The sequence below is a fragment of the Bacillus rossius genome, chromosome 1, assembly GCF_032445375.1.
Source record: "Bacillus rossius redtenbacheri isolate Brsri chromosome 1, Brsri_v3, whole genome shotgun sequence".
In the NCBI taxonomy this organism is placed as follows: Eukaryota; Metazoa; Arthropoda; class Insecta; order Phasmatodea; family Bacillidae; genus Bacillus; species Bacillus rossius.
Window position 1 is genome coordinate 293,862,462 of NC_086330.1, and position 27,792 is coordinate 293,890,253.

Genomic DNA, 27,792 nt, shown 5'->3' on the forward strand with positions numbered 1-27,792 from the left:
CTCTACCAACCTCTGCAAGCATCTTCCAAGTGACAACCACTTGGTACACACATGCTTCAAGATTTTCTTTGATTCTTGCGAATGCAGGTCCTGAAATTTCTTCAAGCTTTCTTTTCGCTTGGCACTCCTTTCCAGGTAATAATAAATGTCAACTAAGACGTCCTCAATTCTTAGTGGAAGGCAAATGGTTCCTTTCTCTGCAGCTAGATTTATCAAATGACATAAACATCCCATTACAATAAGATGTTCTTGTTTTTGTTTTAATACTGCTGCCACTCCATTTTTGTTTCCTAACATGACAGCAGCATTATCGGCAGAGAAACTGATCACGTGTGTCACAGGTACTTTGTCGCTCAAGTTCACTCAGCATCAACCCACCAATATTCCGGCCAGTGGAATCTCCTTGAAGAGCAGGTAATGACAGAACACAAGAAACAATGTTGTTTACTTGAGTATCAAAGAATGTAACTACTATTGGATACAGCTTTGCATCTATATCATTGCTGCCATCTGTCGCCAGAGAAAAAGGTCCACTCTGCAAATGATGCACAATTCCTTCTCTTGTCTGCATGGCCATTTCCTCAACAATGGCTGTATTTTTCATCCTGCCACAAGCGTACTTCTTCGGCTCTTCAGATTTGGGGAACATTTTGTGAAATAAAGGTCCTGCATGATCAGCTACACTTATGGGAAGGTTATGTTCAACCAGAAACGAGGTAAACAAACATTCAGCTCTTATGGCACTATGAGAAGTTGAACTGCTGACAAAAAACTTATTTATTTTAACATTGCTTTCTCTACACTTTAGAGAACTCACGTTCTGTGATTTTGCATGTTTTAAAATGTTATTTTTTCCCCCATGCAAAATATTTATTTCGCACCGGCAAACACTACAAAATGCAAATTTGTTACCTTTTTCAGATTTCAAAATAAAAGAAAACTCCTTAGCGTAAACGCCACGAAACGCCTGAAAATAATGTTTATCGCACTTTTCACTCTTTTCAGTCATGATGTTTACATAAAGCTAACATCCAACGAAAAGAATAATCTCCAGTATCCTGCTTCAGAAACGTATCCGTGCCACAGAAACTAGTTTCTGACAGCTAAACATTACAAAATGAATTTAAACACCCGACGATAGCCAACCACGAACCACTGTCAAATAAACACACGCTGAGATGTGTCTGGAAGAGTGGAAGAAGGAAAAGGGCGACATAGCATCTTTTTTTTCCCACTCCTCTTATAATTTTCCTTTTGGCGCTCCTCTTACACCCCTTCCTCCACAAGCACCACCGCAGCGATGAAGCCAGACGCCCTCCCTCCTTCTTCCTCCCCTTCTTTTATTTTCCTTTTTCCTCGCTACCCCCCCCCCTCCCCCCTTTGGCGGGCCCCTTACACCCCTTTCTCCAACAAGCACGGCCGCAGCAAGGAAGCCAGACAACTTCCCTTTTTCTTACACCCCTCCCCCCTAAAAAAACGTAGCACGGCGACAGGGTGTGTGACAAACAATGTCCTCTCTCTCTCTCTCTCTCTCTCTCTCGTTAGGCTTTGTGCACCGGCAAGTGGAAAGTAGGTATACAAGATCGGGGAAGGAAGGGACTGCTGACAAACATCATCCTCCCTCTCTCTTTGTCTGGCTTCAGTCACCAGCAGCCCGAAGAGGGTAAAAGACAAGGAAGGAAGTGGGCAGCACTTAGTTGAAAAACTACACACCCTGCGTCAAAACAGCGCCAAAACGACATGCTCTGCGTTACTTATGCCGTTTTTGACTGGTCATTTGAGACTTGTTTTTATGGCTCTTTCTCTGAACCTTCCTATTGTCGCCAACAAAAATTGTAAATAATTGGACATGTTCGTAAAATCGTAAACAAGCCCAGATTTTCGTACATTTTACGCCAGAATCGTAAAAGTGGGCAAGTATGATTACCACAGGATCATTTTATTCAGGATCATGCCATTAGTATCAATAAGCAGCAAGTTTGAGCAGAATTTGAGACTCATTGACATTTAGAACAGTACCTAAGTATTAATGTCTTGTGTGCTTGTCCTCAATGTGCAACTACACACTACCTAAAAAGAGGAAATTCTGTAGGGCATGAAAACAAAATCTCTTCGGTCATAGATTTTATGAATATCATTGTACTTGATGTACCGAAAAATTTTGCAATTTGTTTAGCATTTGCAACACTCACATCACTTAATTTCGCAGCTTCATTTCTCCGTTTGCACTCTGTGTAAATGAGAAAATGAGTTAAAATGTCAAATAGTAAAGAAAATACCACTTCCATGTGATCTTCACACTTGAACCATGTGGTATCACCCATCATCAATGAAGTTTTGGTAATATTCTTGATGTCGACACAGTGCAGGTCCATTTTTATTGTGGTTTTAAAAAGTACACTTGCATTTACCACGGAATGCAGAAGTTCTTGAGAAGGGTATATTAGAAGTCCTTTGTTCCAATCCTTTTCCTTGACAAACCGATACACTTCACTATCTGTGTTTTCAACGGTACTTGCTGCAGACAACACAATCCACTGTTTTCAGTATTTTCTTACCAATGTAACCAGTTACTTAGGTAAGCGATTGTACCTCAACACTGGATGGACCTTCAGTTTCAAAATTACCAATAGTGAAATTGTCAGGAATGTGAAGCAACTTAGCTTCCACAGAAGATGACATTTCCAATTCATTATTCAGTATGACATCAGGTAAGTCTATATTGGGCAGTGTGGCCATTTCTTTCTCAGATTGAAGCAGATGTGTCAAATCATCAAGAAGTTTTCCATCATCTTTTTCACAGTTGGCTCCAGAGCTATGATGAGAAGATAGTTTTGTGACAAGAAAACTTTTCTGGGCAGCGATAAAATGTGTACATGAAGGATTCTTGTTTGTAACACCGTGTTGTCGAATGAGGGAAAAAAGATTTTCAAGTGGGTCTTGGTTTTTTTGCCATAAATTTAAAACCTGAAAATTTTCTTTTTCATGGAGATGTTGCCATAAGCACTGTAATGATGTAAGTGTTGTCAAGAAGCCTGCTACACAGCGTGTGTTTACATTTGTGCCATCTGTGCGTGTAAACTTCATTCCAGAATTTTTTTTTTTTCATTTCTCCCCATAATTCAATATGGTGACTGTTAGCAGATACATTTCTTCTTCTTGGCTTTTTCCTGTCAGTTGTTGAAGGTCCATTGCATGCATCAAACTAAAGATCCAGATTATCAATAACCTCAGCAGTTTCAGCAGCACCATCAATGACTTCATTGGCATAACAATATGCTACAGTTCTGAGAGCAGCAGCAGTGGTTTGACTGAAAGTCTGAGTTGCAATCTTAACATTCATATTTGATCTGCCCTTGGGGTTTATGTGGATTTTAGTCAAACCATGCATGCTCAAACAATTTCTTCAAAACACTCCACAGTGAAAGTTTTCCATTCCAAAACAAATTGTTGTCAATAAAGTTATTCCTGAATGACTTGAAAAGATGAAAAATATCAAAGTGTAGATTTGGTTGCCATCAACTTCAAAAAAACTTCCAGCTCTATCAGATTTAGTCTGCTTCACGAGGGTATCAATAGCCCCACAATTTGATGGTCCCTGATCACATACACAGGCCAAAACATTTAAACCAGCACACTGCAATGCTTTGATTACATCTACAATAATGCATTGCAAGGTAACTGTAGGTGTTGTGCCTTTACTGAAGTAAAAGGCTATTGGCTGTTTATAACGACGACTTAAACCTTGAACCATGAAGACCAACACATGATCAGCCATGGCCTCTGTTCGTCCAAGTGAACCAAAATTTACAAACCCTTCCACAATGCCAGTACTGTCATTGTAGATCAACCGCTTCTGGAGTGCTATTTCATCCCACATCAGGATACAGTTTCTGTGAATTTTTTTCATCTTCAAAACCAAGTTCTTGAAGTGTTCAATCATCTGAGTGTTTATCTCAGGCTTAAGTGCAATCTGCTGCAATATTCTCTTAAGACATTTGCTTGATGGTAGCAAAAACAATGTCTCAAATAATTGTAGGCTCTGGGACTCCTCTTGTAAATTACAAGGGCACGAATCTTATCCACCAGTCTTCATCGATATCCTTTACGTTTTTTCTTCTTGTTTTTAAGATTCCCTAAGAGTATTCCTCTGAGATGCTTGGATTCTACAGCTTCAATCAAAACACCAACGTTCTTCAACTTTGACAGTTTCTTAAATGAATTTCTGCATTTCCGCAAACTTTCTAACATTTTTAAATGGTCCTTGTTTTTCACACATTCCAACAACAGTTTCCTTTTCCTTGGTGTGATGACAGTGGTTTCCAGCCCCAGTTCTTTCATTATTTTCTTTTTCTCGGAGTCTTGTGGCACCTTAAAAAAATAGGAAATATCTATTATTAGTAATTATGTTTAATATTCTATTTCAATTAATAATCTGTATTCTGAAAAGAACATAGGCTCTCCAGACGAGGAATTTCTACAGCTGTGCTGTATAACATGAACAATTATTCTATTTTTTTCTTAGCAATACAGCTATTGAGGCACTGTTAGAGAGCCACTAACAATAAAAAATAAAATGATTTAACCAATATATTTGAGTAATTCAGTAGCCTACACACAAAAAAGATCTCATGGATGCAATGAAATAACCAAATAAATTATTGCAGTGTTAAGTAAAAGAAAAAAAAAATTGGTATTTTTTACATAGTTTAAACGAGTAAAAACATTTCTTACATTTTCTCAGGTCACGTACATTTTACTTGCCATATAAGCAACAATTACAAGGCTAATACAGTAAAACCCTGTTAAGATGTTTTTCAAGGGGCTGTATGCTAAAATCATATTAACAGGGAAAACTTCTTAAGAAAGACATAATTCTGTTGCTACATAAAATAAAGATTTCACTCAATTAACATACTGAATTAACTCAAAAAAGACACTTGCCTGTTCTCATTTTGTTGGTGTACTAGAAAAACTATAAAATTATATCAGCAAACTGAATTATTTGAACTGATTTTAACTTGATAAGCAAGATTAGTATATAATTTTTTTGTTCGTGTAAATCAAAAGAAACTTATATGAGTACCTAAGCCATTGTTTTTATTAGAGTGCAATAAGACCTTTCATTAAAACTTATTAAGATATTCTATTTGAAAATATATTATTTGAAACAATTTTTTTAAACCACTTCATTTAATCAAGGTTTAAACCATTGTGGTTTAAACCAGCGTAAATAGGACCTAAAGTAAATAATGTTAATTGCAGGAAAACGTAGATAGTGAGAACGTGAAAACTACCTTTCGCTGTATACCTTTTTCTACCAAAAAGAAATAAAATAAAGAAGGTTAGTGGTTTGCTGTGTATTCGTAAGATGTTATGACTGGAATGAGGGATATCTATTACATGTGGAACAGCCTACAAAGTCTATACGAATGCAAGCAGACGATTGGTCGCAAAAATACAACTTGTAATAGTGTACAGCATGTGGTAAAGGTTTTGATGGTCATGTGCCGTTATCAAATTTGTTATTGTTTGGAAATATGTAAAGTTTTAATGATTAAACTTTTAAACTAAATTTATCATTAAAGATAAACATTATGATGGCATTTAGGCTGGTAGCAGTTTAGTGAAAGTAATAATAACATGATTCCTTTAATTCTTGATCTGAATACTTTATTACCGCACACATACATTCACACTACTCTTTCTCTATCGTGTTCGTTAAAACCAAAAAAGAAAAAAACAAAACACACATATCAAAAAGCATGTAACAAAAACCAAACATAACAGAACCAAATTATATATACCAACTACAAAACAAAATAGTAGATAAATTGTCATTTCAACACACCTCCTCAATTTATCATAAACAGTACATAGTTTTTTTTTTTTTCAGTTTACTACACTCATTCCCAAGTTCTTCCGATGCCTTGCAAATGGATTGTTTGCCAATCCTTTGGTCAAAATATCTGCTTTCTGATCCTCTGATGGTACATACCTTACAGAAATTACATTGTTGTGACACAGGTCCTTCAGAAAGTTGTATAAAACATCAATATGTTTCAAACACTTCTGTTCCCAATTTCCCAGAGCACATATGCAGGATTGGTTGTCCTCAAACATGGTAACTGGCCCCCTACACTCAACACCTAGCTCCTTCAACAATTGCATCAGCCAGAGAAGCTCTGAGGTAGCTGAAGCGAGATCAACAAACTCGGATTGTGATGTAGACAAAGCAACTGTTTTCTGTTTCCTAGTTGTCCAACAAATAACATCACCATACATTTCGAACAGAAAACCTGTTACAGACTTTCTGTCAGATCGATTGGCAAAGTCAGCACCAGTGGTACATGATTGTTCCCTCTGTACCGCACTCCCCAATTCAAAGTCCCTTTCAGGTACCTCAGCACTCTCTTTAGGCCTACCCATTGCACCTCAGTAGCATTCAACTAAAACTGGCTGAAAAAAATTACAGCAACACTAATATCAGGTCGGGTGGTGAGAGATGCATAAATGAGGCTACCTATCAACTCCATGTAGGGTTTCACATGAATGATAGACTCTTTAGTAACATCCTGTGTAGGTTGTAATTCTAAAGGTGTTTGCACAGGCTTATAATGTTCCATTTGAAATTTACTTAACAACTTTGCAAGGTAACTAGTTTGGCTCAAAAACATTGTCTGATCCACACGCTCTACTTTAATGCCTAGAAAGTATTTAACTTCTTTCAAATCTCACATCTTAAATTCTGACATGAATTTCCTTTTCAGTACTTCAATTCTATCAAGTGAACTACTAGCAATTAAAAAATCATCAACATAGAGTAAGTACACAACACAACTATCATTATACGTATAAACACATTTGTCTGCTTGACTCTGTATAAAACCAAGAGACTTCACATACAGATCAAACCTTGAGTTCCATTCCTTTGGTGCTTGTTTTAAACCATACAAAGTTTTCTTTAACCTCAAAACCATGCCATCCTTGACTTGTACCCCATCTGGTGGATACATGTAAATTTCTTCTTTCAATACTCCATGAAGGAAGGCATTCTTAACATCCAGTTGATGGACATGTAAATCATGATGGTTTGCCAAGCAGAACAGGTTTCTCACTGTAGTGAGCCTCGCAACAGGAGCATAAGTGTCACTATAGTCAAAACCCTTCAACTGCGCACATCCCTTAACTACTAACCTAGCTTTGTACCATTCCAAGTTCCCATTCTGGTCTTGTTTCACCGTATACACCCATTGACTATTAATTGCTTTCTTTTCCTCTGGTAGTCTTACCTCCTCCAATGTCTCACTTTCTACTATGGATTTCACTTCCTCATTAACGGCATTCAACCAGCAATTTCTGTCACTTCGGTCTTTCAGCTCTTCCATACTCTGTGGAAGTCCCTCACAAAAAGCAATATCACTCAGTGCCATGTTTACATTATCTACAGTGGATGCTGTAACTAAAACTTCTGGTTTCTCTAACCCCTCCTGAACTTTCCTTTCTTTAGACCTGGTTCCTTTCTTTAATCCACTTTCAATATAATCCTTTAAGTACCCTGGAGCATTCCTCACACGTACCTCAATTTTCTCATCACTTGATTCTCTAAATTCCTGAAAACTTTCCTGTTCTCCCTTTGACTCTACATCATTACCACTTCCCACTACTCCTTGTGAATCTACTACCGTATTTACTCGCATATAGGTCGCGGCAATTTTACCAGATTTGATGGGGAAAAAATGAAGTGCGACCTATATGTGAAGAAAAATTTTTAAAAATTTTTAAGGAATATTTTTTGCAATATTTTACTTTAAAATGCGAAAAATAAGTTTATATCGGTATAGGCAAATTTATTTACAATGTACACATACAGCAAAACCCGTTATTTACGTTACCATTATTTACGTTACCGTTATTTACGTTACTGTTATTTACGTTTTCCCGTTATTTGCACTATATTCTTCAGATCCCGTTTTGTTCCCATTTAGTCCAATACAATACTTTCACGCGAATTACGTCTCAAAAATCGAATCCATCCCGCTATTTACGTCACGTAACAACCATAAACAACCAGAAAATACCGTGGGTACTTTTAAGGGTAGCTAAGATTAGCCAGTAGGCCTAAAAACATCATGAAAAACGTAACGTTTATAGTCGGCAATGAACATTTTAAATCGCAAAATATACATATTTTATAACATGAAAAGTTGCTTTTATTTCTAAACATGTAATAATTTAAGCCTAGGCGTGTAAAAGTGTAGCAGGAGACAATCTAAAATGCACGAGGGAAAAACGTAAACTCACGAATTCATGCACCGCGCCTTGTCCAGGATAGTATGATTCATTCGTTCGGCTACCCCATTTTGTTCTGGAACCCTAGGAATAGTCAACTCGTACTTTATACCCTTTTCTTCAAAGAAGGCATTTACCTCATGATTCACGTATTCCCTTCCATTATCACACATGAAGCAGCAGATTTTTTGCGAGAATCTAGATTAAGCCATAGCCTCGTATAATTTAATATAATGTAATACTTCATCTTTGGACCTCAACCCGAATGCAACAGTGAAATGAGTACAGTCATCAATAAAGGTTAAAATGTATTTCTTCCCATCATGGGAGCTAGGTGATATTGGACCACATAAGTCACTGTGAATTCTCTCCAAAGGCCTCTTTGCTCTTTCCCTAGTCTGATTATGGGACCCTGCAGTCTGTTTCCCTTCAATACAGATTGAACACATGTCAGTTTCCTCCTAAATCTTATCAATATCATTAACCATCTTTGAAAGCTTATGCAAATTTTGATTACCAATATGACCGAGCCTTGCATGCCACAATTTACCAGTACCCTTTACTGAACACGTGTTAACTTGATTTTCATACTTTTGTACATTTACACACATTTTATACAAATTTCCTTCTCTGTTTCCAACCATAACAACTCTCTTGCCAGCAACAATAGTACATTTACCCTTGTCAAATACCACTCTAAACCCTTTGCTTTCTAACCTAGAAACAGACAACAGATTATAATTTAGATTTTCTACTAACAAAGCATCTTTAATTATAAACTTCCTGAGTTCTCCACTTACTTGCGTTTCAGCCAATACATCACCCATCTCTTTTGCAATTAAGAAAACTTTTGATTTGGCGACACCTATTGAAACTGGTGAACTTAGTTTTCTTCGGTTTGCTACAGAAGTTTTTGCCATTACGAGATGATCTGTTGCTCCTGAATCCAGCACCCAAACCTCTTCTACACTCTGGCCATCTTGTGATGCACAACACCCATTTGTCGACACTACAAAACTATACACTGGTTCTTCACGCTTATCTTCTTTCTTTACAAGGTGTGCATTCCTTTGTGGAGTTCCATTTCCTCTTGATCCTCTTCCAGATGACGTACCTCTTCTGTGCATTTCCCCTCCCGGCTTATTACATTCATATCTCTTATGCCTTGTAATCCCACAGTTATGACACTTATAAGGAAATTTGGCTTTCAAATTAGTATTCCCAAAAGATCCACTGCTTCCTGGTCTAGGACCAGTTCCAGGAACATACCTTGTTCCTGAGAATGCCACGGGTTAAAAATCATGTCGAGTTTTATTTACTTTCCTCTCCTTACGAGCAGTTTCATCTTCTTCTAATCTCTGTTTAACAAACTCAAGAGATAAATTACCAGCAACAAGTGTTTGTAGACCTGACACAACTCCTTCCAACTCTTCAGACATTGTTAATAAAAATTTTATAACAATTCCCTCTTCATCCAACTTTTCACCTGTAGTCTTCAACTCTTGAACCAATTTATCAAATTTCAAGAAGTATTCACTGAATGTTTCAACAGATGGTCCGTACTTGAGTGTATGTAGTTTTTTGTTTAGAATCATCCTGCTGGTTACCCCTTTATTTTCAAAAAGTTTCAGTAGACTGGTCCACACATCATATGCAGTAGGCTTGCCTTTCACGTGTTCCAATTGGCTGTCGTGTATCCTTTGAATAATAAAGTTTTTACACTTATTATCTTTATGTATTACTTCCAAAAATGCTTTTTCCTTAGAACTTTTAATATCTTGATCATCTCTATCTACCACAGTACATGGACCCTTCCATTCGTCCAAAGGCTTCCCTAAATGATCGAGCACTTCGTTTTCATCCAGGAACACCTCCATTCTAAACTTTCAGTCATCAAAGTTGTTCCCATCAAACAATGGTATTCTAAATTTCTCTTCTTCCATTCTGCCGACTGTGCAGACTGTGTCTGCCGACACGTGCTGAGATAACCTCTCTTCAGTATTCACTATTCCAACTTTCCTTTCCACTGCTTACTACCACCTGGGCCCATAACCTGATAACATTTAGGCTGGTAGCAGTTTAGTGAAAGTAATAACAACATGATTCCTTTAATTCTTGATCTGAATACTTTATTACCGCACACATACATTCACACTACTCTTTCTCTATCGTGTTCGTTAAAACAAAAAAGAAAAAAAAAACACACATATCAAAAAGCATCTATCAAAAACCAAACATAACAGAACCAAATTATATATACCAACTACAAAACAAAATAGTAGATAAATTGTCATTTCAACACATTATTTATTTTTTTCTCCACAAAGGCTGAACATTAAATGCGAAGAAGCATCTATAAGTGCATACATTTTAAACAGGAAGAATTAACATAGCGATATATGGTAGTGATGAAGGGAATAATTTAAAAACATAATGGGCAGGAGGAAAACATATTATGCGGGAACGTTTTAAGAGAGTTTTAACTGTATCAACAAGAACAACATAGGGATCAAAACTACTTTACAAACAAAGTTAAGTTAAAAAAACCAATACTATAGGAATAATTATTACTTCTGCTACGTCTGGCATTCCTCTGTAGAACAAGATGAACATCGTCATTTCTTTCAGTACAAATCTTCAACCTTGGCGTACTGTTTGATGTTTTCAGCTCCGAAGGGGTAGCAAGATCTGCAACAAATTTCAATACACACCTTTAAAGTTTTGTATTTACTTGAAAAATATAATGCTGAGTATCTCTTGAAGCCTGCCAGGTAATGGGCTTGTTCATAGCAGTATTCACAAATAATATTTTAAAATACTTACAGTAGTATTCACAAATAATCTCTTAAAATTAGATAACAAACTAAGAGGAAAATGTTAATCAATTCAGTTTAATATGTTAAGCGCACACTTATAATTGTAACATAGGATCGGTTATCGGTCAACTCAATTACAGACCAGAAATTATGGCAAAATGTAAAACTCAAATTATTAAAAAATATATATATATGTTTTAATGTTATTGGTTTCTTGTTGTAAATGCAATGTAATAATACAATGCAATATATGATATTAAGAGCTAATGGGAGTCACATGAGGCCTTGTACTAGTGAGCAAAAAAATTTTACATTTTAACTTTTTAATTACCTGTGGTAATTTGTATTTCAAGCACACATTCTTCTTGATACAGAGTATAAGAGGAAAGTATTATTTAATTATTTAAAATTTTCACTTAAAAATTATGTTCATCAACATGCCTTGAAAACATCTAAAAACTCATTTTGGGCTATCATTTTAGGATTAAAAAAACCCCCACAAACTTGTAATACCCCAAGTGTCTTAAAGAATAATTAAATAATAAGGTTAAAAGATTTGGAAGCTTTGATTACTGAGGCCCTCAATTAATAACTATAAAAGTCAACAGAGGCGACACTAGGAGTAAACAAAGAAAATTTAGGGACTCCCTACAAATACTTGGGAATAAAAGGATCGTTATTATATATTAAATAAATAAAAACAACTGTTACGTCTATAGACTTCCTTATTTTATTAATCATTGTTCTTTTTTTTTTATAGATTAAATTTTCCTTAGTAAAGACAGTTTTTCATTGATAAGTGATCTTATTTACATAACTCACAATTACACTTATTATATGATATTCCTTAACGTTATTTACGATAGGGCCGGCCCTGAATGTATAACAAAAATTAAAATATTTAAAAACAAGAATGAAATTAACATTGGTAACTTTAAAGATCGTACATATAGTCCTTCCAAAACATAATAAAAATTTCTTCTCCTCGAACTGCTTTTTACTGTCCGCTGTCTTAACTGGGTTACACTAATCTTGGGTTCGTGAATAAAAAGATAGAATTATGCGGGTATCACCCGGGGCTGTAGGTAGACGGTGATCAAGGTAGTAGGCCTAATGATGTTGGATTCTGCGCAGGAACCGACTCCAGAGGTTCTGGCAGAGGATTTTGGTTGCCCCAAACTTGGAACCCTGTCTGAAACAAAAGTCCAAATTCCAAAGAATTAGACCTGTTTCCAGACAGTATACTTAAATGGCGCAAAAGGCCAATAGAGGGAAATTAAAGGGGGGGGATGACGTCAAGACTTACCAAAACAGGGTGTTGTCCTGGCGCTCAGGAGAGGGCGTCTCGTCTCCGCAAACTCGAACCACGATTCGCGGTAGCCACGGAAGTCATCATGATTAATTAAAAAAATAATTTATATAAAAATACTAAGTTTCTCTACTTTCAAAAAAAACTACTGACTGGTTAATAATTTTAGCTAGGGACTCCATCCCTTTAGTCTGTGAAGACTACATAATATACGATGTCGATGATTCGCAGAAGATCGCAGATACAAACGGTACCAGTCAGTCAGGAGGCGCGCACCGAAGTAAGTTCAGAGCGGGATATCACCAGAATATCATAAGCGCGGGGTCTCTAGAGAATGGGAGGGGGGGGTAGGCTCTGAGCCGAAAATTACCGAGCCCACCCGAAGGTGTCCGGCATAAAAAAATAGATCTTACTGGAGTGACTGCGCGACTGAGGCGCTATCTTTTGGTGGCGAGAGGAAGTACTAATAAATCGACTTGTGACCGACGAGAGTGTCAAGCTAGGGGGTAATGGAGTAACCAGTGGTGCCACCTAGCGGCCTGAGACATAAGGAGGGGAGAGAGGTTGTCGTTACCTCCGCGCGAGCGCGGTAGTGTCGGCGCTGCCGACGCCTCACAAGTGGCATTAGTTACCACAGCCGTCGCTAGGTGTCGTTAAGGTGCAGAATCGTAACTGCGGCTGTCAAGCCTGAGATGGCCTTGCCTTCGGTTAACGTACCCGAGCGGTCGTCGCTCCTAGCCACTTCTGAGAAGAGAGGGTGGGTGAGCAGGTGGGGGGTGGCTTCAAAAAACGCATGGTCTGTGGGACACAAGGCCCACGGGATCCTCCTGTCGTGTCTTGCTGCTAGTGAACCTTATACCGATTCGTGACAGAGTTAGCAGGGCTCAGCACTGCTTCACAAGCTGGTCTTAGCAAAAGGTAGTCACGCGAAGAAATAAAGTTACCGGCCCCGACGTGCCTGGAGGCGGGAGAAATATTAGCCAGAATGCTAGCCTAGCATGAGGCTGGGAAAGAAAATCAGCTCGCCTCTGAGAACAGAGGCTGAGGGCCTGGCCGTAAAGAAAATAAGATGAGAGAAAAAAAAAATAATATTTCCAAAATATTTCAGATTACAAATTTTTTTTAAATAAAACGTGCCTAAATACTTAATACACGGCACATACTCCCCCGCGTTAAAGCGGAGCTTAGGGGAAAGCAAAAACAAGAAACCAAAAACTTCAGTAGGACGAGTTACCAGGTTCGCCTGTATCCTACTACTTACATGCTAAAACACAAAAAAAAATATTAAACACTCTTATGAACTAATGTGCACATTCTTAATGACTAACATGATTAAATTCATTATCTTAATTAAAATTATTAAATTAAGTGGCCACTTAAACTAACACCTTATATTAAGTTTTCTTACAAACTAGTACCATGGATTTTTATTGTTACTTAATGTTACTACCTAGGTTTTTTATTCTTCAGTTAAACTCCTTATTGAGTCTTAAATATATATAACTGTATGGCATGCCAAGGCTTAGAGAAAGTAATCGCTCCTATTTTAAATTCGGATGCGCCTTCTTAAGGTGGGAGATGTGCGCTCGTGTCACATACTCTCCGGAACTGGGGTCGGCTAGACTCACAGTCACTGGGGTTAGAAATCGTTGGATCTGTAATGGTCCAGTTCAGCGATACGATAACTTGGCCGATCGCTTATCGATGGCCTTACTCTGCGGGTGTGCTTTGCACATTACCGTGTCATCTACCCTGTAGGGGTTAGGGGAGCGGTACTTATTGTACCTTCTCTGACTTGTTTGGTGAGCCAAATTTAAATTCCTACGCGCCTTTCTCCAAATCTCCGTGATGTCCTTGGGGTCATCCGGCAGTAGGTCTTCGAGAGACCAAAGATTGGAAAGGGGTGTGTTGGGCTTATAAGTAAACATAATCTCAAATGGGGTGGATTTGTGTCCTTCATGTCGGGCATAATTAAATGCCATCTGTAACCACACCAAATTACTGTCCCATTTTTCCTGCGCATTCGCGTGGAACGCTATGAGCGCCGAACGCAGATTTCTATTAAATCTCTCCGCGTGCGAGGGTTTAGGGTAGTATGGCGATGTTGTCACATGCTGTATACCATGCGAGAAACACATGTTCTTGAAAGTTCTGGATGTAAACTGTGTTCCGTTGTCGGATACAATTATGTTCGGTAATCCTGAAGTTTTAAAAATATGATTTTGTAATGCACGCACAGTGGTGTCAGCTGTAGCCTTACGGAGTGGGATAAGCCAAACAAATTTCGAAAAGGCATCTATGCCCACAAGAAGCATAGAGTGTCCGGATTTGGATCGAGGAAATGGCCCTACAAAATCAATAAAAAGTTTTTGCATAGGTCTTTCGGCTACTTCTGAGGCAAGAAAACCGTACTGTGTATTTTGTGCAGGTTTACTTAATGCACATAGCTTACATAACTTAACTCGCTGTGTAATGTCCCGGTGCATTCCTTCCCAAATAAAATGGCTGCGGATACCTTGAATGGTTTTATAAATACAGTAAACTCTCGCAAATCCGTGGGTGTCGGGGATTTATGACCTTCGGATTTTTGAAAACTTCGGATTTTTTAAAAATTTTCATTAAAATACAAAAAAAAATTCTAAAAGATAAGATGGTAGTCAATGAACATGTAATACTACCACAGGACGTCATAATAAACAAGACACTTGAGAAGTTAACAGAATGGTACATAAGCAATACCAGTATAGTCCATTCATAGTAAATGAAGCACCCGAGAAATTTTTTTTTCTGAAAATTTACAGCCTGGCCTGATTAAATTTAACACACCCATTTGTTCAAGTTGGTAGTAAATTGTGTAAAAAGTAATTTAAAGTCATCTTAAATTAAATTAATGGCACCCGAAGTCGCACTTTGATGTGAAAGAGCTAGGCGTAGCAATGTGGCGTGCGCTGAAACGGGAAGCCCCTTGATAAGGGGAAGTGAATTTAGGAGGGGCGGGAGAGAGAAGCGATACGTAGCTGGCAAGAGACTCAAGGCCACTCCCTCACAGACACACGGCCAGTCCAGTTAAACTAAAGAGAAACGGGAGAAATAAAAAAAAAATCATTAGTTAATTGTACACTAGAACCATCAAAAAATCTGAAATTTTGGCACAAAACAAAAATAATCGGGGAAAAAATGGTAAAACTCACAATAAAAGCTTATACAAAGCTATTATGTATTTAACATGCAGCATATATTTTGTGTTGGTTTATAGTGCACTTACTAATGTTCGTATAAGAAGAGAAAAAAAATTGGACAGTCCGTTTAAAAACACGGCAGAAGTAGCTTGTGCGACGTAAGTGGGAGTGCGAGAATCTCGTCTAGACAGGCTGGCGGCTGCAAAGGCAGCGGATGCATGACGTCATACGGCTTACCTCTCCCTCCCAGACAACAAACCATCTCTCTCCCTCTCTCCAGCCCTCTATCCATTTTCTGCGTGTGAAACTGTCAACATCCTTCCTCCCCTACTCCACACTGCATGCGACGAAAGCCAGGTTGTATAGTCCATTCCCGGTAAAATGAACATTTTTTTAAGGCCCCCCACGGCAGCCATTTACCGTTAATTTTTTGATACAATTTGTTTGTTAGTTACAGAACATTATTTCTGCTGGAAAATCTCTGAAACTTCAAAATTTCTTTAATGGAAAAATTTAGCAGGGCGGTTAGAGTATTTATTTTTACCGCAAATGAACTATACTCACCTTCCCTCCGGCCAGCATTCCCGGCGTGTGACGCATGACAACTACAGTCGTGTGCCGCGCACAGCTAGGAAACTTGTCACTGGCAACATGTTTCACACACTGACACACGGTGCCCAGAGCTTCAGGAAAACCTACGCGATTTCCAACCTACTCTAAATATCCGACTGGAGTCTGTTTACGAAAAGCATTTAAGAATTTGCTAATGCCCAACTGTTTTTTTTTATATCGGATTAAGAGGAGTTAAAATGGCTAAAAGGCATGGTTTTGAAGTTTTAGGTGTAAAAAACCGTTAAAAAATTTCTTGAAAGCACCAGAGGAAAAGGCATTACACCTTTATCTTTATTTTCCCGCCATATAATGTTACGGTCACCGCTCAAATTTCACAGTTATCTGACGGGAACGAGATGACTGCGCGCCAGTTCAGAGCCTTTTACCGCGCTATAAATATCAGTGAGCGTCGCTCTTATCATCCCGCTTCACTAACACACATGCTGACCTGACGGCGCCCTTAAACTTTAAAACTGATAAGAGAAGGCACGTAGAAATGCAAGTCAAGAAATTCTTCTAGCTTATCAACCAGGCCCCTGGCATGTCTTGACTATCAAGCTTCTGTTGCTATTCACAGTTCACAACTGGAAGATGTGACTATTCACGCAATCGTACAAATAACAGTTTGTATAAGGCGGGCAGGTTTAAATAACGTGGTATCCTGTAACGTAGGTACATTAGATAATCTTTAATGTTTGCTTTGCGACAGACGGTAGACGAGCGCTACGAAGGGAGGGGGAAGACATGCTGCGGGCAGGCGAGTGAGTGAGCTGTCTGTCACCCGTCTGCGTGGCGCCGGCGGCCGGATGGCGAGGCGGGTCAGCGTACATTCCATGTTTACACGCTGTTGTCGGAGGTTTTCTTTTTGTTAAGTTAATAGTAATAATATTTAATGGTATTTTATTTTTATGGCCAAATACACACGAACAATACTATAAACATTTATAACAAAGAGTTAACCAATCTTTTTTCTTTTGTTGGGGGACGGGGGGTCAAAATGGCCAACCCCCGATTTTCTGAAGCCCTTAAGTACATAGTATAAACCGCACACACATACAAGTTTTGGATTCAAAACATACAAATTGTCAAATCTCTTTTTTCATAAACAATGTACATATGTATAACTGCACCCAAAGCGTTATTTTAATTATTGATTTTCGCACACACATGAACAGTCCCAGAAGTTGAAGCAGATGACTGACTCTGATTCTGTGTTTCTTGCATCACCATGTGCGCTCGAATGTCGGACTGTCTAATGGCCTGTCTTCTTTTGTGAAGAAAAGTGGAATGCAGGATATGGCACTGCATTACTTCTGATATTGAAAAACAGTTTTTCTTGCTCTCAGAAAACTTTATAACAGTGTCCCATGCAGCTGCAGCCTCATTCCAAGTGACGTCTGTGTTATCACTACATTCATCACTTTCATCCCCACTACTTTCAGGTTCGTTGGAGGGGTTTTTCATCGCATCTATTATCTCTTCTGTTGTAAGTGACATGGCAACAGGAATGTCTTTGTCGACCTGTAGCCACCCATTTAGGTCTGTCATGGACAGTGTGTTTAAGGGATTTGCCTTGCCAGCACATTCAACCATTTGTACAATTTCCGTGTATGTGTTGTCTGTGTGCCCTGACACGTCTCCACCTCCGAACCCTAGGAAGTCTTCCTCGTTGTCCTCTTCGTCTGTCACATCTAAGACTGTTGTTGTAGGCCATATTTTCCGCCAAGCTTTGTGTAGTGTTTCATTTTTCACAGTACTCCATGCACAAGATACATTAAAAATAGTATCTTTTAAGTTGTATTTCTTTTGAAATTCAATTATTTTGCCATCATAGTTTGTCAACTGCCTCATGAAATTACGTCTGTAGAGCATTTTCAGATTTTGAATGACACCCTGATCCATAGGCTGAATCAAGCTTGTCACATTTGGGGGCAGGAACATTGCCGATATGTTGCCTTTCTTAAGTTCTTGTGCAAGTGGATGAGCACGGCAATTGTCCAACAATAACACGACCTTGCTATCTTCTGGCAGTCCTTTCTCTCTCAAGTTTTCCTTTACACTCGGCACGAAAACATTATTGAACCAAGCAAGAAAAATTTCAGCAGTCATCCAAGCATTACTTTGAGCTCTGTAATCAACAGGCAAGTGAGTGACGTTTTTTAAACACCTTGGCTTTGCATACTTTCCGATGACTGTGAGTTTTACTCTGTGTGTACCTGCCGCATTTGCGCATACGAGTACTGTCACACGTTCTTTATTTTGCTTGAATCCAGGCGCGGAAGTTTCGTTACCGCCAGCTAATGTTGTTTTTGGCAGACATTTCCACAGCAGACCACTTTCGTCCGCATTGTACACTTGCTCGGAGGTTAGGCAGTTTTCACTTACTAGCTTCGCAAAACTGGTACGAAATTCTTTCGCAGCATCTTCATCAGCCGACTTCTGCTCGCCAGACACATCCAACTTCCTAATTCCGTGCCGATCCTTGAATCTAGTCAGCCAGCCCTCTGAAAATGTACACGGTTCGGTGAGCTTCATTTTTTCGTAGAACTCTTTCCCTTTTTCTATCAACATAGGTCCTGATAAGGCAGCACCTTCCGATCGTTTTAAAGAAAACCACTTGTACAATGCACTGTCCAAGTCCTGCAGTTTAGCTGTGTGGAGTGTTTTGCGATTATCAAAACCTTTTTCCGACTCGCTGTTTAACATAAACATTTTAAGCTTAGCACTACTTTTTTTAATATCGTAAACCGTAGTCTCGCCGATGCCATATTCATCCCTGATTACAGCCACCTTTACACCACGTTCCAACTTTTTGCAAATTTCCACCTTTTGTTTTAATGTTAACGTCACGTGCTTCCTTTTCACAGGCGCCATTCTTGCTACACTGAAAGGAAGAGGCTGGGCGCCGCACCGATTGTTTAGTCACGTTGACCTTGAAAGTGCTGGGCTAGTACCGTTAGATAACTGCCACTCTGGCAGCGCAGTGCAGCGCAGCACAAATACAGAAGCAGCAGCTATGCGCGGCCAAGCAGCAGCTATGCGCGGCCATGCAGCACTGAGAATAGTGATACATACATCTAAACAGTAACGATCATGTCACTTCGGAAATACCCCGGATTTCTGAGAACTTCGGATTCTCGGGCCACGGACTGGCGAGAGTTTACTGTACCTAAATGGGCACCGAGAGGTGAACTATGGTAATATGTGAAAATCATATCACGCAGATTTTGTGGAAGAACAATTTTAAAGTGCCTTGACTGTTGTGTACGTTTTTGTAGGAGACCTTTAGCTAACTTATAAAATTTCGGAGCTGTACCCGCTTTAACTTGTTCAATTATTTTTGCCAAATATGGGTCGGCTTGTTGATGTGTTTGTATGTCCTGAAAAGCTAAGGGGAAATCGGTTAGGAGTGCCTGACACGAAATCTGAGGTTCCTCCTGAGATATTGTTTCGGAGGGGTTCTCGAACATTCGAGAAAGTGTGTCAGCCACAATGTTTTGAGTACCGCGAATATGTTGAATATTAAATTTGAGAGAAGAAATTTTGGTGATCCACCTTCCAAGTTTTCCTAATTGTTTAGGGTGAGCTAACAGCCAAGCTAGCGCCTGATTATCAGTTTCCAATAGAAATTCCCTATGTTCCAGAAACTGTCGGAATTTATCAATACCAAAAACTACTGCTAAACATTCCAATTCATACACTGAAGATGCTTTCCTTTCCTAAAAAGTTAATGTACGTGAGGCGAAGGCAATGGGTTGCCTGGCACCATCTATTTCCTGAGACAATACCGCCCCTATAGCAACACTTGAGGCGTCTGTTTGTAAAATAAAGGGTTTACTAAAATCTGCCATGCGCAGAACAGGTGGATTCGCTATGGCTTCTTTCAAGAAATTAAATGCCTTGTCTTGTTCAGGACCCCAAATATATTGTGTATTTTTCTTACGTAATGCATTCAAAGGTGCCGCATGCTCGGCGAAATTTGGTATGTATTTGGCATAAAAATTAGCCATGCCAATAAAACGAGCTATGCCCTTTGTGTCTTTAGGTGGTTTGAATTCCCTGATCGCCTGTGTTCGTTCTGGATCAATTGTAACACATTTGTGTGATACCAAATGTCCAAGAAAAGATATTTCGGAAGCAGAAAATTTTACCTTTTTTGTATTTACAGTGAGGCCTGCCTTGCGCAGTCTTTCAAGGACAAGAGTCAGATGCTGGATGTGTTCCTCAAAACTTTCTGAATAAATTACAAGATCATCCAAATAATTGTAAACAAATTTAAATTTAAAATCTCCTACTACTTGTTCAAGAAGTCGTGTGAGTACTTGTGCACCTGTGGCCAAGCCAAAAGGTACCACATTATACTGGTAAAGATTCCAAGGTACGCAAAATGCGGTAATAGGTTTTGAATCTTGCGTGAGTGGGATCTGATGGTACGCCGAATTGAGATCGAACACACTGAAATACCTGGCCTTACTAAACCAATGAAAGGCCGAGTTCAAATCTGGGAGGGGTGTTTGCGGTATTTTAATCTGTTTGTTCAGTTTTCGATAATCAGTGACGAAACGTTGTTCCGTGCCCTTGGGTACTAGAAATGCAGGTGAACTGAAAGGAGAATTAGAAGGTTCTATTACCTTATTATCTAACATTTTCTGTACGTGTTTTCTCATAATTTCCATTTTGGGACCTAAAAGTTGATAAGGATGACTTTTGACTGGCGTGGTATCAGTCAATTCAATTTGATATTCAATTAGGTTAGTTCGACCTAATTTCTTAGTTAGCACATCTGAAAATTCATTACACAAATCTCGAATAGCAACTTGTTTACTGGGCTCGAGATGATCCAGGGACAAAGAATTTCTCTCGTCAGTGTTGGTAGAAACATTAGTAACTTGTCCTGACATTTTATTTTCAGGTTCCACGAATGATATGACAAGATTTTTATTTAATTTAAATACAAAACTTCCTGCTTGTAGATCAATCAAAATACCTGTTTTAGCGATGAAGTCGGAGCCTAGAATAAGCTGCGTGGCTAAGTTTTCTGCCACAAGAAAAGGGAAATTCCAAGTGAATAATTCTATCCTGATTTTCACTATAGCCACTTTGGATATACTAATTGGTTCGTCCGCTGCAGTAAAACAGCGCACATCCGTGACTTCTGTTTTCAGAACCTGCTTGTTCTTCTGTAATTCCCTAAACAAATCGCCTGAAATAAAACTACGAGTAGCTCCTGTATCAATCAGACCAATAATTTGATTTTTGCCAAACATTGCTTTAGTGTATGGTAATACAGTTTGGACGTGACCGAAAATGTTGTGACACTTACGTTTTCCTTGGTTAGTCAGGCTAACACATGTTTTGCAAATTCTTGTGAATTTCTCAGAATTTTCTTTATGATTAATTTGCTGTGTTATAATCTTCTGTTTGTGTTTTCTGTCTTTTTCTGTGTATTTCTTTCGTTTATTTTTCTTGTGTTTTTGTTTTCCTGTGTTATGCCTTTTTTGATTTTTGTTTTGTTGTTGTGATTCGTTAGTATGCACATTATGCACTGAAAAATTCCTCTCGGATGAAGTTTTAGGTGGACCAGGTAGAAATTTGCCTGGCCACCGCCTTACACGTTTTTTGCCTTGTTGAAATTTGGTTTGAAATTTTTGTGGTTACATTGCTCAATGTAATGTCCTGTTTGCTTGCAATAATTACAGAAAGGTGTTTGTTGTTGTATGTTCTTGTTTGAATTATACTTATTATTTCTGTAGTAGTTTGTTTTCTGTTGTGGGTGGCTATTTTGTTGTTTCGTGTATGGAAAACTATTTGCAGTTTCTGCCTGAGAATCATGCTTATCCACGGACTTCGCTGACCTGTTTCTCTGAGTGTCTGCATATTCGTAACTCATGGCCTGTATACAGAGTTGATCTAGTTCTACAAAACTCCGTGGCCTAGCCTGGAAAACAGCGCGTGAGCGCTCTGCCTGATTTAGTCCGTCTACTATGCAACTAACTATTTCGCTCTCTGATACGCCCAATCTGAGAACCGCCGCGGCTTCTCTGATTGAGGCTACATAGTGCGGCAATGCTTCATTACTTCGCTGTAGCCTGTTGTACCATTCCAAACGGTAATTCGTCAAAAGTCTGGCAGGTATAAAAAAATTCAAAATTTCTTCGTGGTATTTGTCAAAAGAATAACTATTTTCTATTGCTTGACTCGTTCTTTCACTCAGTGGTGGTTGGGTGTAGGGAAAAACTATCTCCAACAACTGTTTGTCAGGAATGCCCCCTTTCTGTCTGATTTTAAGTAAGTGCCTTATGAATTCGATCAATTTATCTGGGTCAAGACCACTTGTTTCGGGAAAACCAACAAGTAATCTCTCGACTGGATGAGCAATTTTCCCATAACAGCTATACTCAGCCGCCCTTGGCGTAACTGGTAATGTTGTTTCTGGTTGATTCTGCGTTGATGGCGGAGGTGGGGGTGAAGGATGTGCAATTTGCGCGGTGGGGATGGTAGGGATTGGAGTTCCTTGCCCGGATGTCAATAAAGAATGAAACTGGGAATATGGATTAAAATATGGCTGGTTTGTGGCGAATGGGAAAAACAAATTTTGTTGTGTTAAAGGATGTGGATTTGCAGGCAAGTTACCGGAAAATGTGACACTGGTGATGGGAGCTGTAGAAGCATGCATGCCTGAGGGAATTTGAGTGGTGGCTGCTGGGATGGGAGGGGTTGGAACTGTGATGAATGATTGAGATGTTGATGAAATGGGCGTAACCTGCCTTGTTTGACACAAAGATACTTGTGTGTCGGGTTGCCTTATTTCCTGGGGAAATTCCGGATTTTCACTCTCTACATTTCCTAGTGTTTCCATTCCTAGGTTTTCTGCCTGGGCAATGTTGGCCCGGAGGTCCTGTTGAGTTTCTAATTGGGCTGCCCTAGCTTTCAATTTAATTTGGAAGGCGTTTGTCTGTTGCAGACAACGATCTAGCTCTGTTCGATAAACACCATTGAGCACATCTGCGGAAAGTACCACAAGATTTTCCAGTCGTCTGGTGACATGCTCTAATCGCATAATATGTCGCTTTACATTGGGCAAATTCTCTTCCACATCTGAATAACTTACGAAAGCAGCTATGTCGTAAAATTTGGAGCAAGCTATGTTGAATTCCTCGAGTATTTCTAAATTTAGATTATGTACTGAGGTAGGTAACTTATCACGTACTGCGGCTCGAAGCCTTTTTCGCAGCTCTTGCGCATTTCCAGTAGTTGGTAAATTACGCAACTGCAACTCGTAACTTAGTTCATCTACTAGTAATAGCTCCGGAGTAATCATCCTGTCCGGATTCATAGTATTACACAAAACAAAACACTACCCTCTTAAAATTATCTCTTAAACTTTAAACTTAGGTATACACTTAAATCTAGCTTATGATTAAAACAATTGCTTTATTGCGTGGGAAGTATGTGCCTTCATAATTTATTATTATTATTACTACGCGCGTCGGGAAATGAACAGTGTACTCGGGTGTAACAAGCTGTCAGGTTAGCTTGCACAACAGGGTACCTACAAGGAACGTCACGTCAGCCGGCAGGACTGACCTTGGCGTGCAGCGCCTTTAACTAGGGGTGTGTGGGGGGGAGTATCTTGTCCAGCGGACACGTCTCTGTTGATAAGCCACGCGCGCGGCCCGAGTTGCGTGGGCGGGCAGCCAGCCAGCTGCTCACAGTGCGCGCTCAAATGTAAACACACAAAACTTATGATAATTTTAGAATTCAAGGGTCAATTTAGCTACTACGTGTATCAGCGGACAGTTCACAAATTACTTACTACAAAAGATTCTAAGTGACAAAAAAATATAAAAATTTTTTTTTTTTATTCAATTTTTTTTTTTAAATTTTAATTTTAGGTATGACCTTTCAAATTAGGTATGCCTATAGACGTAACCATGCTCTGCTGTAATTTTGTAATACTCCAAGTGTCTTAAAGAATAATTAAATAATAAGGTTAAAAGATTTGGAAGCTTTGATTACTGAGGCCCTCAATTAATAACTATAAAAGTCAACAGAGGCGACACTAGGAGTAAACATAGAAAATTTAGGGACTCCCTACAAATACTTGGGAATAAAAGGATCGTTATTATATATTAAATAAATAAAAACAACTGTTATGTCTATAGACTTCCTTATTTTATTAATCATTGTTCTTTTTTTTTTATAGATTAAATTTTCCTTAGTAAAGACTGTTTTTCATTGATAAGTGATCTTATTTACATAACTCACAATTACACTTATTATATGATATTCCTTAACGTTATTTACGATAGGGCCGGCCCTGAATGTATAACAAAAATTAAAATATTTAAAAACAAGAATGAAATTAACATTGGTAACTTTAAAGATCGTACATATAGTCCTTCCAAAACATAATAAAAATTTCTTCTCCTCGAACTGCTTTTTACTGTCCGCTGTCTTAACTGGGTTACACTAATCTTGGGTTCGTGAATAAAAAGATAGAATTATGCGGGTATCACCCGGGGCTGTAGGTAGACGGTGATCAAGGTAGTAGGCCTAATGATGTTGGATTCTGCGCAGGAACCGACTCCAGAGGTTCTGGCAGAGGATTTTGGTTGCCCCAAACTTGGAACCCTGTCTGAAACAAAAGTCCAAATTCCAAAGAATTAGACCTGTTTCCAGACAGTATACTTAAATGGCGCAAAAGGCCAATAGAGGGAAATTAAAGGGGGGGGATGACGTCAAGACTTACCAAAACAGGGTGTTGGTCCTGGCGCTCAGGAGAGGGCGTCTCGTCTCCGCAAACTCGAACCACGATTCGCGGTAGCCACGGAAGTCATCATGATTAATTAAAAAAATAATTTATATAAAAATACTAAGTTTCTCTACTTTCAAAAAAAACTACTGACTGGTTAATAATTTTAGCTAGGGACTCCATCCCTTTAGTCTGCGAAGACTACATAATATACGATGTCGATGATTCGCAGAAGATCGCAGATACAAACGGTACCAGTCAGTCAGGAGGCGCGCACCGAAGTAAGTTCAGAGCGGGATATCACCAGAATATCATAAGCGCGGGGTCTCTAGAGAATGGGAGGGGGGGGTAGGCTCTGAGCCGAAAATTACCGAGCCCACCCGAAGGTGTCCGGCATAAAAAAATAGATCTTACTGGAGTGACTGCGCGACTGAGGCGCTATCTTTTGGTGGCGAGAGGAAGTACTAATAAATCGACTTGTGACCGACGAGAGTGTCAAGCTAGGGGGTAATGGAGTAACCAGTGGTGCCACCTAGCGGCCTGAGACATAAGGAGGGGAGAGAGGTTGTCGTTACCTCCGCGCGAGCGCGGTAGTGTCGGCGCTGCCGACGCCTCACAAGTGGCATTAGTTACCACAGCCGTCGCTAGGTGTCGTTAAGGTGCAGAATCGTAACTGCGGCTGTCAAGCCTGAGATGGCCTTGCCTTCGGTTAACGTACCCGAGCGGTCGTCGCTCCTAGCCACTTCTGAGAAGAGAGGGTGGGTGAGCAGGTGGGGGGTGGCTTCAAAAAACGCATGGTCTGTGGGACACAAGGCCCACGGGATCCTCCTGTCGTGTCTTGCTGCTAGTGAACCTTATACCGATTCGTGACAGAGTTAGCAGGGCTCAGCACTGCTTCACAAGCTGGTCTTAGCAAAAGGTAGTCACGCGAAGAAATAAAGTTACCGGCCCCGACGTGCCTGGAGGCGGGAGAAATATTAGCCAGAATGCTAGCCTAGCATGAGGCTGGGAAAGAAAATCAGCTCGCCTCTGAGAACAGAGGCTGAGGGCCTGGCCGTAAAGAAAATAAGATGAGAGAAAAAAAAAAATAATATTTACAAAATATTTCAGATTACAAATTTTTTTTAAATAAAACGTGCCTAAATACTTAATACACGGCACAAACTGATCTCACTCAATAAACCCTTTCAGTTTAGTAAATTGCCAAGGCCTGTAACAAGTAAATTTGTGGGCTGCCACTAACTGTAGGTAAGCTTACTGTTACTCATGTCAATTATTTTTTTAATTCCCAGGAAATAACTTTAATTTCTTTTGGGTTTTGTAGTCTGTAAAAGAGTGACACTTTCGCAACAGTTATCATGTCACATTCAAGCATGTTTCAGAAATTGCTAAAACATTTAATCGTTTGTTAAGGTCAGACAATTATTTATAGCAAGTATAATTAAAAATTGTATGTAAATTAAAATCATCATAAATGTTTTATGAGAACATTAAATATCAACACATTGTCTATACATTTAAGTTGGTTAACATTATTGCTAACATCCTGAACTCTTACCTTCATATCCTTGAACAGTTTTGATTAATTTGGAACAGCTTTCTTCTGGTGAAGTGCAGCTCTCAAGATCTGTATAAAATAAAACAAATTTTTACAGCCAAATATACATATAATACATCCAAGCAGAAATATATTAACATATTTATTTTCAGTAAGGTTGTAGGCCTAGATATTGATTATAGTTACCATTTGTAGAACTTATTGATTGAAAATTCTCAATTATAACAAGAACTTGTGGTTAAAAAATGATTTCTTAAAACATATAAATTTATTAAAAAAATATGTTATCTTTACCAACTTTTCAAATTTAATTAAGTCCAGCCCTCACCAGCTAGCTTTGGTCTCAGAGGCAGCTCCAGGAAGACTTATCGGGAGGGGCTATCTAATAAAGAGGGACTCAGTTGCCCCCTTCTAAATAAGTCGGAGATAGGCTTGCAATATTTACAAATGCATGGTATCAAATACGTTATTTAATAGTTTCAAATAACTGTTGAAGAATAAAGTTTAACACATGAATTAAAGTTATCATAAATTTTTCTTATAAAATTAAATTAAAAATAAAATTTGGGCTCGGAAGGGGCTATCGACCCCTGAGCCACCCTTCTGGAGCCACGCTAGTTTGGTCTTCAACACAACATACATGAAAAAAAGTTGAAAAACATCTTACAATTTTGATGATGAATACTAAAACTTCTGATGACTGGTATCTCAAATAAAATACATGAACTACCAAAAAAACTACTTTGGGGGATTATTTAGCCTAACGTCAGGTTCTTGAGTTTATCCAGTAAAATAATCTTTAAACCTAAATACTTTTATTGTCATTAAATATTTAATTGTCATTAAATATTTAATTGTCATTAAATATTTAATTGTTTGTTACAATTTATTGTGTGAGTGCCAAATATATAAAGTACTAGTACTTATCTAGCAAAGTTCAATACTCAGCATTACTTACTCCTTTTGTGCACATTTCTTTCAGTTGTAAAACTCGCATGAAACACAGCCTGTGGTAATCCCTGACACACTGGTACAGCATTCTGTGAAAGGGGCTGACCAGGTTGTAGTTCTCCTGCGTGAAAAACAATGTATGTTACAGAATATTGACATATATACACTACATACCATATAAAATTCATTCTTGAGCATTACTAACCTTTGTTTTGTGCATTTCTTTCAGCTGAGTGAGTCACATGAATATGTACAGGGAAATTTTTCAAACAATCATTATCTAGAGGAATAATCCTACTGTCAAACACAGATGGAATAGC